The sequence below is a fragment of the Argiope bruennichi genome, chromosome X2 (assembly GCF_947563725.1).
Source record: "Argiope bruennichi chromosome X2, qqArgBrue1.1, whole genome shotgun sequence".
Lineage (NCBI taxonomy): Eukaryota > Metazoa > Arthropoda > Arachnida > Araneae > Araneidae > Argiope > Argiope bruennichi.
In genome coordinates, this window is record NC_079163.1 from 851374 (window position 1) to 867190 (window position 15817).

General features: G+C 29.8%; 1 protein-coding gene across 7 annotated transcripts in view; it reads right to left on the bottom strand.

Annotated features, from left to right (window-relative positions):
* LOC129960009 (rho guanine nucleotide exchange factor 25-like) overlaps window positions 1-15817 on the bottom strand; it is a 575803-nt gene that overhangs the window by 470543 nt on the left and 89443 nt on the right. The gene's annotated exons all lie outside the window — the stretch shown is intronic.

The window sequence follows — 15817 nt, forward strand, 5'->3', positions numbered from 1 at the left end:
TTTGATTAAACTAAATTTTGATTTCATGCGAAAGGCATCACCAGATAATGAATTAAAAAAATCATTACAAAATAAATTATAAATTAAAAGCTAAAAATTATATTATAATCAAAAGTTAATTAATTTAAGAAATTTTAAGTACATGAATTTTTAAAAATTCTTCAAAACTGTTTCTAAATGGGAGTGCATAGCTGCCATTGTCTCACTAGACGAAATGGTGATACAATGCAGAAAATTTAATAGCTAAGTTTTGTAACCTGATGCATTAAAAAAAGAAAGAAAAGGAGAAACATTTATCAACAGTGACTCAGTCTCAATTAGCATTACCTTTAAGATAAATTACATTTTACAATTTTATAGTAAAGAAATGCATTACGCCAGTAAACAAGGAAAAACTATTTTTAAAAATCTATTATTTGAAGCAATCTCTCTTGGTAAGCATACTGCATCATCTAAAAATTTTCAATATTGCTCATTTTAAAATCATTTCCATTTTGTTTATGTTTGACCAAAATTGTTTTCAAGGATATATATTTATATTAAAAAGGTAAACAATGTTTTTTAGTGCAAGTTCATCATATTTAAATGACCGTCCAAAAATGTGCTTCATTGCTTTATTTTTTCAGTCGAATTATCATTTTCTTTCTTTTCTTTTTTGTAAACAGTCCCCCTTATGCAATCACTACTCTCTAACTGATTCACTAAATAATACTCACAAAACTGTTTGATGAAAAATAAAATCAATGTATGTTGGAGAAAGATATTTATTGTTTACCAAAATTAAAAATCTCAATTATCGCATTCGAGTTCAATGATACGTCGTTACGTCGGTAGAAAACAATAAATATTCGCGTACACGGATTAAAGTTAGGGAAAAGACACCAACGGGGACTGTTAATACTAATGTATTAAATCGAAACTCAATATGTTCTTTCTTGTAGAACACTAAACATGCCGAAATTCAATTGACATTTAGATCTCTTTCAGAGTTAAATTCAATTTCAGACATTTTTGTTTTGAACACAAACAGGATTCTTCTAGAAAAGTCTGGCTTATATATTTCTTTCAACGAGGAAGAATTCACTAATTTTGCAGACTGAAATTGACTGACTGCGCCTGATAAGATATCAGCAGCATTATAGATAACATCCTAGATCTTTATGTAAGCGGAGGTCAGATGAAAGGAACACTAACATACACAATCTGTAGGCCAATTTGATTAGTTTTTCCCAAGGACTTTCCGGTGTTCTCCAGACTTTGGGCTCTCAAAAACTATGAGTTCACTGCGTACCTGAATGAGAAACGTCTTCAGTATTAATACATTTCATTTCTTGAGTAAAAATAAAAACGTATGTCTAAATGGAAAAGTTTAATTAGAAAACACTTCACTAAAGAACAAATTTAATTATCTAAATTTATTTCATCTGCCTTTTTACTCTTCTAATTAAACAATTTATTTTATCTATAAACGTCATTTATAAAATAAATTAATCAAGACATTCGCAAAAATTTATTCACAAAAGTGTGTAAATTTGCGTTTGTATTCCGATAAAAGCTATGCATTTCATTTCCTCCATAATTTTTGTTTTCAATTTACTTCTTAAATTGTGTTAAGTGTATTAGTTAGAAGCTCCTTCTTTGGTCAAAATTTCTTTTTTAACTTGTTTTTTATTCTGGATGAAATCCTATCTAACGATCCTCATAATAGATTGATTTTGTAACTACTTTTAAATTTGCCAAATTTTTAATTCAGATATCTTCAGCCAGAAATAAATTCCATTTTGGATGTTCCAATAATTATCTTAATGCAAAATATTAAAAATAAAGAAAAAATTTATTATTTCCTGATACTTTAAATATTCTATATCAGAAAACAAAAAGATTAGATAAAAATGAAAATATTAGATGTAGAAATAAACAACTGAAGACAAACTGTTAAATATTTATACTACAAACTACATACTATTCTGATGAATTCTATTCATACTATTCTGTTAAATATTTATGCTACATACTATTCTGATGAAATTCATAACAGACAACTAGAGACTGTTTTTCAGAAAAAGAATTTTAGATATTACTGCTACTTAATTTCGTTTCACAATATTTAAAGTTCACAATACCTTGAGATATTGGATTTGGCATCATAATTCATTTTAGATTAGTATATTATAGAAATATTTTTTTTAAAGTCCAAACCAGTTTTAGTATTCATCACTCGAGTTAAGTTACTCATAAAATAAATCAGATTTAAGAATTTCATTCGAAGCAGATTTAAGAGAAAAATTTATTTATTAATTTTAATTTTTCAGCAGTTTTAATTATTCTAGCATTTAAATGATATAAATGATTTCATAATGTCTCAGTTATAAAACTCAAAAAATGTATTACTTATCAAGTATGAAACCTTTTAATGATAAAAATAAAATTATTTTAAAATTCACATTAACTGATAAATTTTCCTCATAATTTTTGAAAGAAGTTTTAGATAATGCATAAAAATTCATCGAAATATAAATACTTTTAAATGTATAATATGAAATTTAAGTGGTGTCAAAAATATAAATTGATATTTTTAATGTGCCCTGAATGCAACATGTTCAAGACAAAACTACTTTAATTATCAATATCTTCTTATTTTTTCATAAGAATATCAACTTAAGAATATCCAGTTTTCATTTCTGATAGACCATTCACACTTAAGCAGTTTCTACTTTAAGTTAATTGATATATATATATATATATATATATATATATATATATATATTCATAAAGGAAGTTTAAACTTTAATACAAAATTTAATTTTCATATGTAAATACTTTCTTGCCACTTTAAGGCGAAGTTATTTTCTGCATTTTCAATTAAACAAATATTTAAGATTTAGACGTATATATTTAATTTGCTAGTTTTTGAATTTCTGTCGGAAAAATCAAATAATTTTTTTGTGATTTTTTCCCTTTTACATATTTAGAAATATAATTTTAATAACTCTTAAATTTACGGAAATTTTATTTAAAAAAATCTAGACAATATTTCTATAAGTTCGCATGTAAAATAAAGGACAAGTTTCTAAATTTCGATTCAAAGCTATAAGAAATATAACCAATGATTAATATGTATATATAATATTTCTTTAAGAAGAAAATATTTTTATTTCAAGAGATTGCATAATAATATCAAAAAAATACAATAGGGAATAATGCCATTTTTTAAAGCATACACAATTTTTTTCTTTTTAATCAAAGTTTATTTAATACATGAAAATTTACTTTATTTCGAAATTACATTCACAACTGATTTTAAGGTTTTTGACTATGTTTGGTAATGAAAAACGCCTCAAAATAGTAAGAGATAGTCGTTTTTGCAAAAAAAAAAAAAAAAAAAAAAAAAGCATCTATGGAACCCAAATATACTAATTAAGTGATAATTGTTTTTTTTTCGTTATAAAGAGGTATAAAGCCAGTTCCTTTAGTTTAAAGGTTTATCAAATGATTTTATATTTCTAAATGAATGAATTACTTATTCTCTAGTTCAGGAACTGCAAAAATATTATTTAGAAAATCTTACACCGGATTTAAACATAAAATATGCATGTTTTAATGTTAGATGTTAATTTATGAAGTTTCTTGTGGGAAAATTCTACCAAAGATTAGAATTTGAGAAAAAGCATTTAAGGATGCAAAATCGCATTAAAACGTATTAAAATTCAACATAAAAATCAATGTAACTTCTCTAAAAATGGTCTTGGGAGGAAAATTGAAATAATTTTATAAAGATAATTGTTCCAGTCATAAGGATATTAATTAAAAAAGATTTCATATAATTTTAAAAAAATCGACTTTTTAACGTTGTAGCAACCAACTTACTGTATTTAACAAACATCATATTTCTCTAAAATATGGAGAAAATAAAATATAATAAAATTTGTAAATCGTGAAAAATTAAGGAAAAAAACCAGTGACTGACAAAAAATTCTATTATATTAATTTCTAATATATTTTGCTTAATTAAACAGTAAACCCAGCAAGCTAAATCAAAAAATCGATTAGTGTATAATTTGACTATCTTATATAAATGAAATAAAAAATTTCGAGAAAAATTCTAAATAATCCGTATCAATAAAAATAATCAAATAAGGAGGAAATAAAGACTTTTTTTGAAATTGTTGTCCAAATTAAAGCAATCATAATAAAATGCATAAGAAAACTGCAATCTTTGATTGAATTTAGAGTTTTCTTTTACTGATAAATGTTTCATGTCTCTAATTACTATCTTCTGTCCCCTCTGATAGAATGACATGAAGAGCCGCTCATCAATCTATATCAGGACCGTCGGCTCACTGAACCTAATGTAATGATTTCTTTAATTTCTACATTTGAGTCATGCGCCCGAAAGCGTTTAAATCAGGCCTTTATCTATAGGATTAAAATGATGATTTCATATTCAATTCCATTATTAAATTCAGAGTTATGTATATCTTCGTCTTACGAAGGAGCATAAGGCAATGTTTTGAAAATTGATATAAGTTATCCTCACTGTGTGTGACGTAAGGTTGTCTAGCTGAACTCAAATCAGGATATTTAGATTCGCTTTTCTTGGAACGACTTAAGTCTTTCACATTTACAAAACAAAAAAACAAATAATAATCATGATAATTAATAAACTCTATCTACATGATTGAAACAGCAAATTGCAAACATTCCATTAATTTTGTTTCCTATTATCAGGAAAGATGCATGTTTGTGCAAACGTTTTTTCGAACCTAAGGTTTTTTCTTTGTCTCTAAGTTTGACCGAAGCTTAGCGATGGGGGAGGAGATAAAAACAAGTGCGCTGTATTTTTTTTAGTTAGTAAGATTGGGTGAGCAAGTGAAAAGTGTTTGTTTTTAATGTATTGTTGAAGATGCGACTTACAGTCCTCCAGAGAATTGAATTTTTTTTCACTTTAATCAATTTTGGAAAGAAATTAATAGACGATCATTCGATGGTGAAAACTCAGAACTATAAGGTGGATAAAGTAAGACATTCCATCCAAGTTCAAAAAACCTTCTGCCAGTTTGCCAAATCCATATATGCTTCTACTTTATCTTGGTACGACTTTATCCTTTTATGATTGGTCAATTCTGGACGCCTCTGGAGAATGGCAGGTTTCTAATTGTCCGCTTGATTAGTATACTTATCTGAATTAATTCTTTATTTATTTAGGCGGCTTCAGTTCGTAATAGACAATGCCCTTAAAATCTCACAAGCAAATAAACATAGCTTAATGGGAATGAATATTGGCATTTCGAGTGGTTGATGGCACCGAATGAGACACCATCAAACACTCGATGGCGCCCCGGCCGATTTTGCTCAGCATTATTGGAAATCCTTTACTTCTTCTTGCCCTTTCTCATCCTTTCAAAATACATAATTGTATTTCACCTATAACTGGCACGTGGAAATTCTATCTATTTTATGTTTCCTCTCAAGTTATGGAGCATTTGAACATCCACACTAATACCGAAGCTGAGGATAAATCAAATGCTCACAAATGGCCCATTTCGACATTTGGGGTATCTAGTTTTCACATGTGGTAGTAAAATAATTATTGTGTTTATAGCCTTTATTAGATTATCTTCAACCGCAGATGTCCTACTAGAATATTCTCGATCTGAAACGTAAAATACGTCCCGTTTGAATTTCCTAAACTCGTTAAGCATTTTTCTTTTACTTACAGCATTGTCGTCGTAAGCAGCGTATGTAATTATTTTTCTCAGCTTTAAATTATTCTTGTCTTTATGACAGTAAAAAAAATATTTAATGCTGAAAATGCCATTTTTCGTTCTCCTTGTTTATGCCGGTATCAAATAAACGCAATTAAACTAATTTCAAGAGGTTCAACGAAAACATGGTGAAATCTGTACCTTTTCAAAAATATTTAATTTCGAAACTTTATGACACCATATCAGTGTCCCTACAGTGATCAGTGCAAGCTCAGAAATTTTCGAATAACGCAATAGATTTAAAGGAAGAAACTCATAGTTTGAATCTGACAGAAAATTCTTTTAAACCTTCATCTTAATGAAGCAAATCTAATTTTTTTTAAGCAGCTGCATTAAATTTATTGAAACCTCAATAAATCGTTAGATATTTATCAGCGAAATTCAGAAATTCTAAAATATTAAATTAAATTAAAACTCTCTACATAAAATATAGAATTTTAATTGGATTTAATGTTCAAGAATTCCATTTCTGTCTTCATTAATTGGAAAATTACATTTTAAAAGTGCTTATTATTTTTATTAATCCGTAAAATAATCTTCACAACTCTATGTTAAGAGTCATAAAGATATTTACAATGGTAAATTGTTTAAGCAAATTTAAACATTTTACAATTTCTATTTAAATGTACGACTGAAAGAATTAAGTTGTATTGAACATTATTTGATTTTCTGTTAATTGAAATATAAACTTAATTTATCATTATTCAAAGAAAGCAAATAACTGCTAATATTTTAATTAAGAAGAAATATAACAAGAATTAGTAATTATAAATGCATACTTAATGGCGATAAACTTTTGTAGATATTTTAATTAGAGAAACATCGTGTTCATTGATATTCTTTAATCAAAACTCGTCTTAACGCATTGCAATGTTATTCTAAAGCTACATGAAAGACTACTTTTTATTTTTTCAGCTTTTGAACTTTTCTCATGCAGAAATACTGCATGACTTCTTTTTGAAATTAATGGTTTATCAAACATTTGATGAAAATATCATTTAATAAGATTATGTTTATTTACACATAACTTGCAATTAAATTTCAGCTAAATTTATGACTTTTGATACATGATTAATAATAAATGAGTAGGGTAATAAATCTTTCTTTCTATTTTCTATTTTTGTTCAATATTTCGTTTGTATTAATTATTTATAAACAAAGTTATTATTCATATAAGTAATTTATTTATAAATATAACCATTATTTATAAACAAAAGGTCTAATTTATAAAAATAGGTTTAAAAGATATCTATAAATGGCAAAACAATGAATTTGAGAATTTAGGAAACAAATTTCTATGAAAACGCCATTGTATGTGGTTTACCACAACAGGTTTTACATCAATAATATTCTGATAATATTAAGAAAGACCCTCATAGAAGATATTTATAAAACCTTCTTCATTATTTCTAAAGTCTTGTAACAAATTAAAATATAATAATAATCCACACCTTCTTCTAATAATCCATTTCTTTACTGCAAAAACAGATGGCATATTTTCACATGGGATGAAACTATATTGACAATTCAAAACAAAGTTCAAATAAAAAATATATCAAAAAGTAGAAGAAAATAGTGGCTGTGGTGTTTTAACAAATTCAGTGTTAGTATTTATGTCGATCTATTTTTAACCCTCATTCACGATGCTAATTTTGAAAACGTACCATCATTAGACAAAGGACCCTGCATTATGATAAAGGTATTCAATTTCGATTTTTAGGTTCGCAGAAAACTGGTTCAAAATGAAGGGAATTATCGAAAGAATGACGAAACTGTTCAGTAAGTAGGCTCTTCATGCTTTTCACACCACTTGCACAATAATCCAGCTGTAAATTAAAGAATTCTTGAATAGCAAAGTTGCTGAAATTTTAATACATGGCGAGAGTTAAGGATTACAGTCAATTTTTGTGAAAAGATTTTAGATAGGTGTTTTAATAATAACTAATATAAAAACAATTTCCTTCTATCTCAAAAATAATTATTAATAAGAATACATTATAAAATTTTTATTCAACGCATAGGAATAAAACGTATATCACCAGTAACCAAAAGTAAATGTAACTGTATACAGAGCATATATTCGAATAAATGATACATTATAGTCAAGATTCAGTGTTTATGTGATTTTATTATTCGCAATTTATGTTTTCGTTTAATTATTTTATTTGTATTTTTTATTCTCTGTATAGTTATTCATATAGTATATATTAATTAATACTGTACATAGATTGCGCAGTATACTTTAAACTATATGTATATTTAAAATGTCAGTGAAGCTCTCTTACGCTTTTCTGCTCTTATTGTACATAAATTCCATATCGAGATTCAAAACTTAGAATTACTCATTATATCCATTCCCTTTGGCAGGAGTCTTGGGATTTAGAGACTCATAATAAGCTACATTCCATTAAACCTCAAATTCATTTGTGGCCCATTGTTTCTATAAGAATAGCCGAAGTGAAACTGACTCGACTTCGTATCGGTCATACTCGTTTCACCCACAAATATCTATTATTCGGTGAGAGAGTGCCCAGATGCCTATCATGTAATGTTGTTGATTTCACTGTTGCGCATATGCTAGCTGAGTGCCCCAATTTTAATTCTCATCGCCTGAAATATTTTAACTCAACTTCACTTAACATACGAGAATTAGTGGGAGAACCTCCCCATCGGTATATTTTTAACTTTTTAAACACTATTGGATTTTATCATTTTATATAGATGTTTTTCGATTATAAACTTGTTTTACCTAACTAATCTGTCATGTTTTAATTGATCTTAAATGTACTTTTAAACTTTTCATGTGATATCATCTCAAACCATATGATTGGCGAAGTATAGCCTACCTTTGGCTCTTGCGCCACTAAACCTGAAGTAACCAACCAACCAACTACTCTTATTGTAAATATTTTAACTTAAGAGCTGGTGCAATGAGGCAATTATTCGTTCTCTCTTTGTTAGCGACAAAAGAAATTATTCGTTCATTCTTTGTTAGCGGCAAAAGAAATTATTCGTTCGCTCTTTGTCAGCGTCAAATTTTTCTTTGAAATATATATATTATGTGTTACCTTATATATGTGTGTGTGCGAAAATAAATAAGACAAGAAATCAACTTTCCTTGGATTAAACACACACTTCAGCTACATTTTGGAGACATCGGCGAGATGTCAGCATGAGAAACATATAAGTTTCTTCCATTATTTGTTTTTATTACTGATTATTAGTTTTTGATGTTTTTATAGAGAAGAACATCTGATGACTTAGATTAATAAGAAGTTATCTCGAATTGCGAACGAACTTACATTTTCTTTAGTTTCGGTTTCGTTTCTCAAACTATTTGTTTTTTAATTTCATTTCAACATTGACGATCCGAAAAAATATACGGAACACATAACGCAAATTAAAGTCGCAAGAGGCAAGGTTAAGACCTCTTAGACTAGATCGGAAATACTGCAGACGAATTATAATCAAAGAATGAAACAGTGATTTGTTTGCAGAGATTATAAGAACTTCTGAAAGAATTCGAAAAATTGTATTCAGAATTAACTGTTGAGGATTCTGAAATCGAGAAATTCGAAAATAGATATTTTTCCTTGAAATTAAAGTTTCAAAATAAAATTGAGGTTTTTAATACGTCTCAATTTACTTCTACTGAAACACAGAATTCTTCAGTTAGTGTGCAATCTAATTCGAATTCTCGTTTACCAAAACTTAGTAAACCAGCGTTTTCTGGTAAATTTGAAGATTGGATTAACTTTAAGGGTTTATTTGTATCCACAGTTCATTCGCAAATTTCACTAAACAATAGTCAAAAATTTCTATATTTAAAGGGTTTGCTGTCTAATGAACCCGCTTCTTTTATTAAACGCATACCGTTGTCTAATAACTCCTATGAAGAAGCGTGGGAAAAATTAATGGACAGATATGATAAAAAGAAGAAAATTATTCATGCATTGATCAAAACATTTTTGGAACAAAAATACATCTCTCAAGCCAATTCAACGAATTTGAGAAACATAGTTGACACGAGTGATGAGGTTTTGAGAGGGTTAAAATCTTTAGGAGAAGAGGCATCTAACAGAGATCCATGGCTGATTTATTTGTTATTGCAAATATTAGATCCTGAAACAAGAAGACTTTCATCCGTGAAAATTTCAGAAATGGAATGTCCTACGTGGAAAGAAATCATGGAGTTTTTAAATAGTTAACAGCTGTTCACCTCTTGAACTAATGGTTTATAATGAATCTGATGCTAAAATTCCTACTAAGTCTAATTTTGTTGCATGTAAAAATATCCAAAGAAATAAAACTGATAAAAATTGTTTGAAATGTTCAGGAATACATAAATTATTTAAGTGTATTAAATTTAGAAATATGGATTTGAATGCTCGGAAGAATTTTGTAAAACGAAACCATCTTTGCTTTTTATGTTTGAATTCGCATTGATATAAAGAATGTCCAAATAACCATTCAAAATGTACCATATGTTATGGAAAACATAATTCTCTGTTGTATTAAGATGTTAAAAGCAATAGTCCACGTGTTTCAGATCCCAAACCTAATGATAAACAAACTGCAAACCACCCCTCTGAAGGCGATATTTTTCAAGGGGAAGAAACACAATGCAATAAATTAACGGCACCTCAAAGGCCCGTTAGTTCTATCACGTCCCTGAACAACTCCAAATTTGTATCATTACTCCTCACGGCAAAGGTTTTACTGGATAATAGTGAGGGTGATTCTTTTTTATTCAGAGCTTTGCTAGATAGCGTTTCCGAATCCAGTTTTGTAAGTGAAAATGTAATATTTTAGGATTAAAGAGGAAGAATGCTAGAGTGTCTCTAAGTGAAATAAGTGAGGTTCAAGCAGGACCACACGTGTCTCAGTTAATTTAAAAATTGGTCAAGATTTAGCGAAGAATGTTTGACAATTAATGCTTTTATTTTAAATAAGGTTACTTCGCAAATTCCAGTTGAGAATATCAACATTAAAGAATTAAATTATTTGAAGGGGATCCCTCTATCAGATGAAGATTTTCAAGGCCATCAGAATGTGATCTAATTTTAGGATCTGATTGCTTTTTCTCAGTCCTTTGTAATGGAAAAATTAGCGGATCTGAAGGGCAACCAATTGCGCAAAGCGTAATATTTGGTTGGGTTGTCTTAGGTAAGATTCGAAGGGATTCTATCTCATCATCGTACACGCAATCGCATCTGATTTCAGTGGGAAATGATTGCAACATTGATTCCGTTTTGCAAAAATTTTGGCAAATGTAAGAGTTGCCGGATGAAAAGTTTCTTTTGTCAGAAGAAAAAGAATTTTGTGAAAATCATTTTAAATCGACTTACAGAATAAATGATCATAGTCGACTAATTGTAAGATTACCTGTTTATAAGGGCATTAATCAGTTAAGAGATTCAAAGGGAATGGCTGTTTCTAGGCTTCTAACAATGGAAAAGAAATTTAAATTTGACTCAAAATTTGAAATGGAATGCAAGAGTTTTATGAGTTAGTATGAAGAATTGGGGCATATGTCACCTAATAAAGATTTTTGTTCCTCTAAGCCTGAATAATTTCTTCCCCATCATGCTGTGCAAAAGAAAGACAGTATTACAACCAAACTTCAAGTTGTGTTTGATGAATTCTGCGAACCGCCTAACTCTTAATTCGTTGAATTCAGTTTTAGAGGTATGACAAATATTGCAACCAGATATTTTTACTATTCTTGTCAGATTCAGGCTAAATAAAATTGCTTTCACTTCCGATGTAAAGCAAATGTATAGACAAATTTTAATTGGCCCAGAAGATCAAAATTTGTAAAAAATAGTATGGAGAAATTCACCCGATTCCAATATTAAGAAATACAAACTTTCTACTGTCACTTAAGGAACTTCATCCAATCAATTTTTAGCTACTAGATGCTTACATCAATAGGCTTGGATTCTCAAATTATAAATCCTGAAATATCTAAAAATAATTCAAAATTCCTTTTTTATAGATGGTTTGATGGCTGGGGCAAAATTTAATGAAGAAGCAATCACGTTAATTCAAAAATTGTCGGATTGTGGCGTTATAATTCTCCATATGTCTTAAATAATTTAGCTGAAAGTCTAAGTGCTAATGAATTCAATGTGGAAATTCATAACGAACACTGTTCTAAAACTCTTGGACTTGTTTGGGACTCTTTTATTGATTACTTTGATTTTAAAATTGTCTTTAACTTTGAGAATGAAATCACCAAAAGATCTTTTCTATCACAATCAGCAAGGCTATTTGATCCTTTGGGTTTTCTTTCACCTTGCACAGTATTAATAAAAATCTTTTATCAGCAGTTATGGTTACTGAAACTTGATTGGGACAGTGCCTTACCGGAGCATTTTGCAGTTAAGTGCATAAATTCAAAAAGGAATTTCAGCAAATTTGTCACATTTCTATTCCGAAATGGCTTCTAATTACATAAAAGGAAATTACTCTTCATGGCTTTTCGGATGCATAGGAATCAGCATATGCCTGTGTAATTTATGCGGTTCAACGAACTAATAATGGTGTTATTGAAGTCACTACTTTAGCAGCTAAGAGCAAAGTAGCTCCTCTCAAACCTGTATCCATTCCACGACTAAAGTTAAATGGAGTTCCCCTGTTAGTCCGATTATATTGTGTTTTAATTAATACTTTTCATGATCGTGTTATTAATTTATATGCTTGGACAGATTCTTTCCTGGTTGTCTTCACCTCCTCGAAATTGAAAACCCTTTGTTGTTAGCAGGACTTTCGAGATCTTGGACCTCATCCCTCAAAGTATATGGAAGTATGTGCCGTCTAAGGAAAATCCAGAAGTTTGTATCCTAAGGATCTGCCAAACTGTCGCCTATGATGGGAGGGCCCTACTTCCCTATCATCATCAGAGGCTGATTGGCCAAAGCAACCAGTATTCAAAAACATTGACTCTATCCTTAAAGAAAGCAAAAAAGCTGCATGTGTATTTGCTACAATTTTGAAAAATGATTTAATAGATTTATTTATAAATTGAAAAATATTCGTAATTTACTAAGTTAATTAATGTACTATGTTTTTGTATTAGATTTATAAATAATTGTAAATCTGCTAAAGTTAATAAGAATTATATAGGTATAATTGAGTCTTTAACTACAAAGGAAAGAATTTTTGCTCGTAATATTATTGTAACATATGTTCAAAATGTATTTTTTGATGCTGAAATTAATTGTATAAAGTCAAACCAATCAATGCTAAAGAAAAGCACACTTTCAGCCCTTTGTCCATTCATTGATAAAGACGGGTTGCTCAAAGTGGGAGGACGTCTTCAAAATGCATCTTTGCAGTATAATGCAAAACATCCTATCATTTTACCTAACCAGTATAAATTAAGTATTCTAACTGTACAGTATTTTCAGATTTTAAATTGGCATACATGTGGTAATTTATTAATAGGTATTTTATACCAAACATTTTCGATATTAAATGTTAAAAAAAGTAGTTTAAAAAATGTGCATTAAATTGTGTTGTAGATTTAGAAGTAATATGTCAAAATCAAAAAATGGGATATATTCCCGAGGGACGAGTGACTCTCAATAGACCATTTTTTGTCAATGATATTGATTATACAGGTCCAATTTCTATACTGAAGCACCGAGGCAGAAGAGCCAAAACAACGAAAGATTATATTGTTGTATTTGTATGATTTACTACGAAGGTTTTACATTTATAATTAGTAACTGATTACATGTCCTAGACCTTTATCGCTACATTGAAACGTTTTTTCTCAAGAAGGAGCACACCTAAACATATTCATTCGGACAATGGAACTAATTTTTTAGGAGCTAAAAGGAAGTTCAAAGATTTATACAATCATTTATCTAAAATTAATCTAGATCAAAGGATTTCCTATTTTCTTTCTCAACAGGAAATTGAAAAGCATACTATCCCTCCTTTGAGTCTGCATTTTGGTGGACTTTCGGAAGCCGGTGTAAAATCTGGTAAATTTTACCCCAAGCGAGTTTTAGGAAATTCAAACTTAATATTTGAAGAACTTTATACATTATTAACTCAAATAGAGGCGATATTAAATTCAAGACCTCTAGTTAGTTTAGATATTGATGACATAGAAAACTTAAATGTTCTAACACCGTCTCATTTTATAATTGGAGATGTAATTACTAGCACTCCTGAGACACTGGAAGTGTCTACACTTTCATTGAGGAAGCACTGGGATATTGTCCAAAAAATGAAATGAAATTTTTGGTAAAATATAAATTATTTTTTAAAATATAGATTATTTTAACTCGTTACAAAATCGGAGAAATGGAAAGATTGTTATCCAAACATTAAAATCGGTGATGTTGCAATTATTAAAGAAGACAATATTCCACCAGCAACATGGCCTCTTGGTAAAGTTGTAGCTACCCATCCGGGTAAGGATGGGACCATAAGAAAAATTACAGTAAAAACTTTGAAAGGGTTTTTAAAAAGGCCTATAATTAAACTTTGTATATTACCTGTGCATCAAGAATGACTTCTTGATGGATGGGAGTTTGTTTATGCGATTTTATTATTCGTAATTTTTGTTTTCATTTAATTATTTTATTTGTACGTTTTATTCTTTGTATAGTTATTCATACAGTAAATATTAATTAATACTAAACATAGATGGCACAGCATGCTCTAAACCATATGTATATTTGGAATGTGAATGAAGTGCACTTAAGCTTTTCTGCTCTTATTGTAAACACTTCAACCTGAGAGTTGGTATGAAACTGGTGCAATAAGGCACCGCTAGCTCCTTGTTAGCGGCAAATTCTTCATTTATTATATGTATTATGTGTTATTTTATATATGCGTGGTCATTGTCCATGTGTGTTGTTATATACATTGGTAACAAGAAATAAGTTACCAATTCAAGGGGCTCTAAAATGCGTTCTATTGGTCCAAATAAGAAAAAATTCGAACTACATATTATTCAGATGATGGGCTTTACATTTATTAATTAAAAGATTTTAGTACAAAAATTCCCCAATATATAGAGCTGTAACACAAATGGCATTTATTTGTATATATTGAAAATGTGAAACATAATTTGCGTTACAGCAGATGTCTATTACCATTTTTCTTTGGATAAAAAGAAGGCGGATTCTGCACGAACATTAGTACCTTCTCTGTTCGTCATACCTAAGTTGCAAGAAAAAGCGCTAATGTTTAAAGTTCTACCAGAACCAACAAAACCCCGTTGTAGCTCTAAAGGAATTTTGTCATATGAATCAGATACGAAGCGGTCCAATGTCTCCAGGTGCCCTACGCAAGATGATGCAGAAATTAAAAAGAACTGGGCAACTTGGCATTCTTCCAGGCACAGAACGAAAAAAAATCCCGTGCTAGTTTAAGCCAGCAGTAAGTTGCCGCATAATAGTGTGAGTTTGCCAGTTGTTTCCCGTGTTCTGGATATGCCGTATTCACCTGTACGAAAAATCGTACGGCAGATTATGCTTTTTTATCCATACAAAATTAAGTCTGTGAAAAATTAAGTGTGTTGCAGGACGTAAAACTTTTGCACTTCAGTTCCTTGCTTAAATGGTGGTTGACAGAACTTGGTTGTGGAAAATTCTGTGGAGTGATGATACCCACTTCTGCCTCATTGGGCAAGTTAACACAACACCTAGATGTGCCGAATTTGGACTGAGGAACACCATCACGTTATCCAAGAACAATTCTTGCATCCTGAAAATGTGACAGTATGGTGTGGTTTTACAGCTACTTTTATCATTGGACCGTATTTCTTTGAAGAGATAACTTAAAATGGAATCCAAACCTGCGCCGTCACAGGATAACGATACCATGATATGCTGAGGTATTTTGTAATGCCATCTCTTCTACAACGTGAATGCCTTCAAGACATCATTTTCTTGCAGGATGGTGCACCACCTCATATTGATCGGCGTGTAAAGCGATTGTTAATACAGCATTTCACAAAAGCCCGAATTATCAGCCTTCAATTCCCGACAGCATGGCTCCTCGCTCGCCGGACATCACACCTTGCGTTA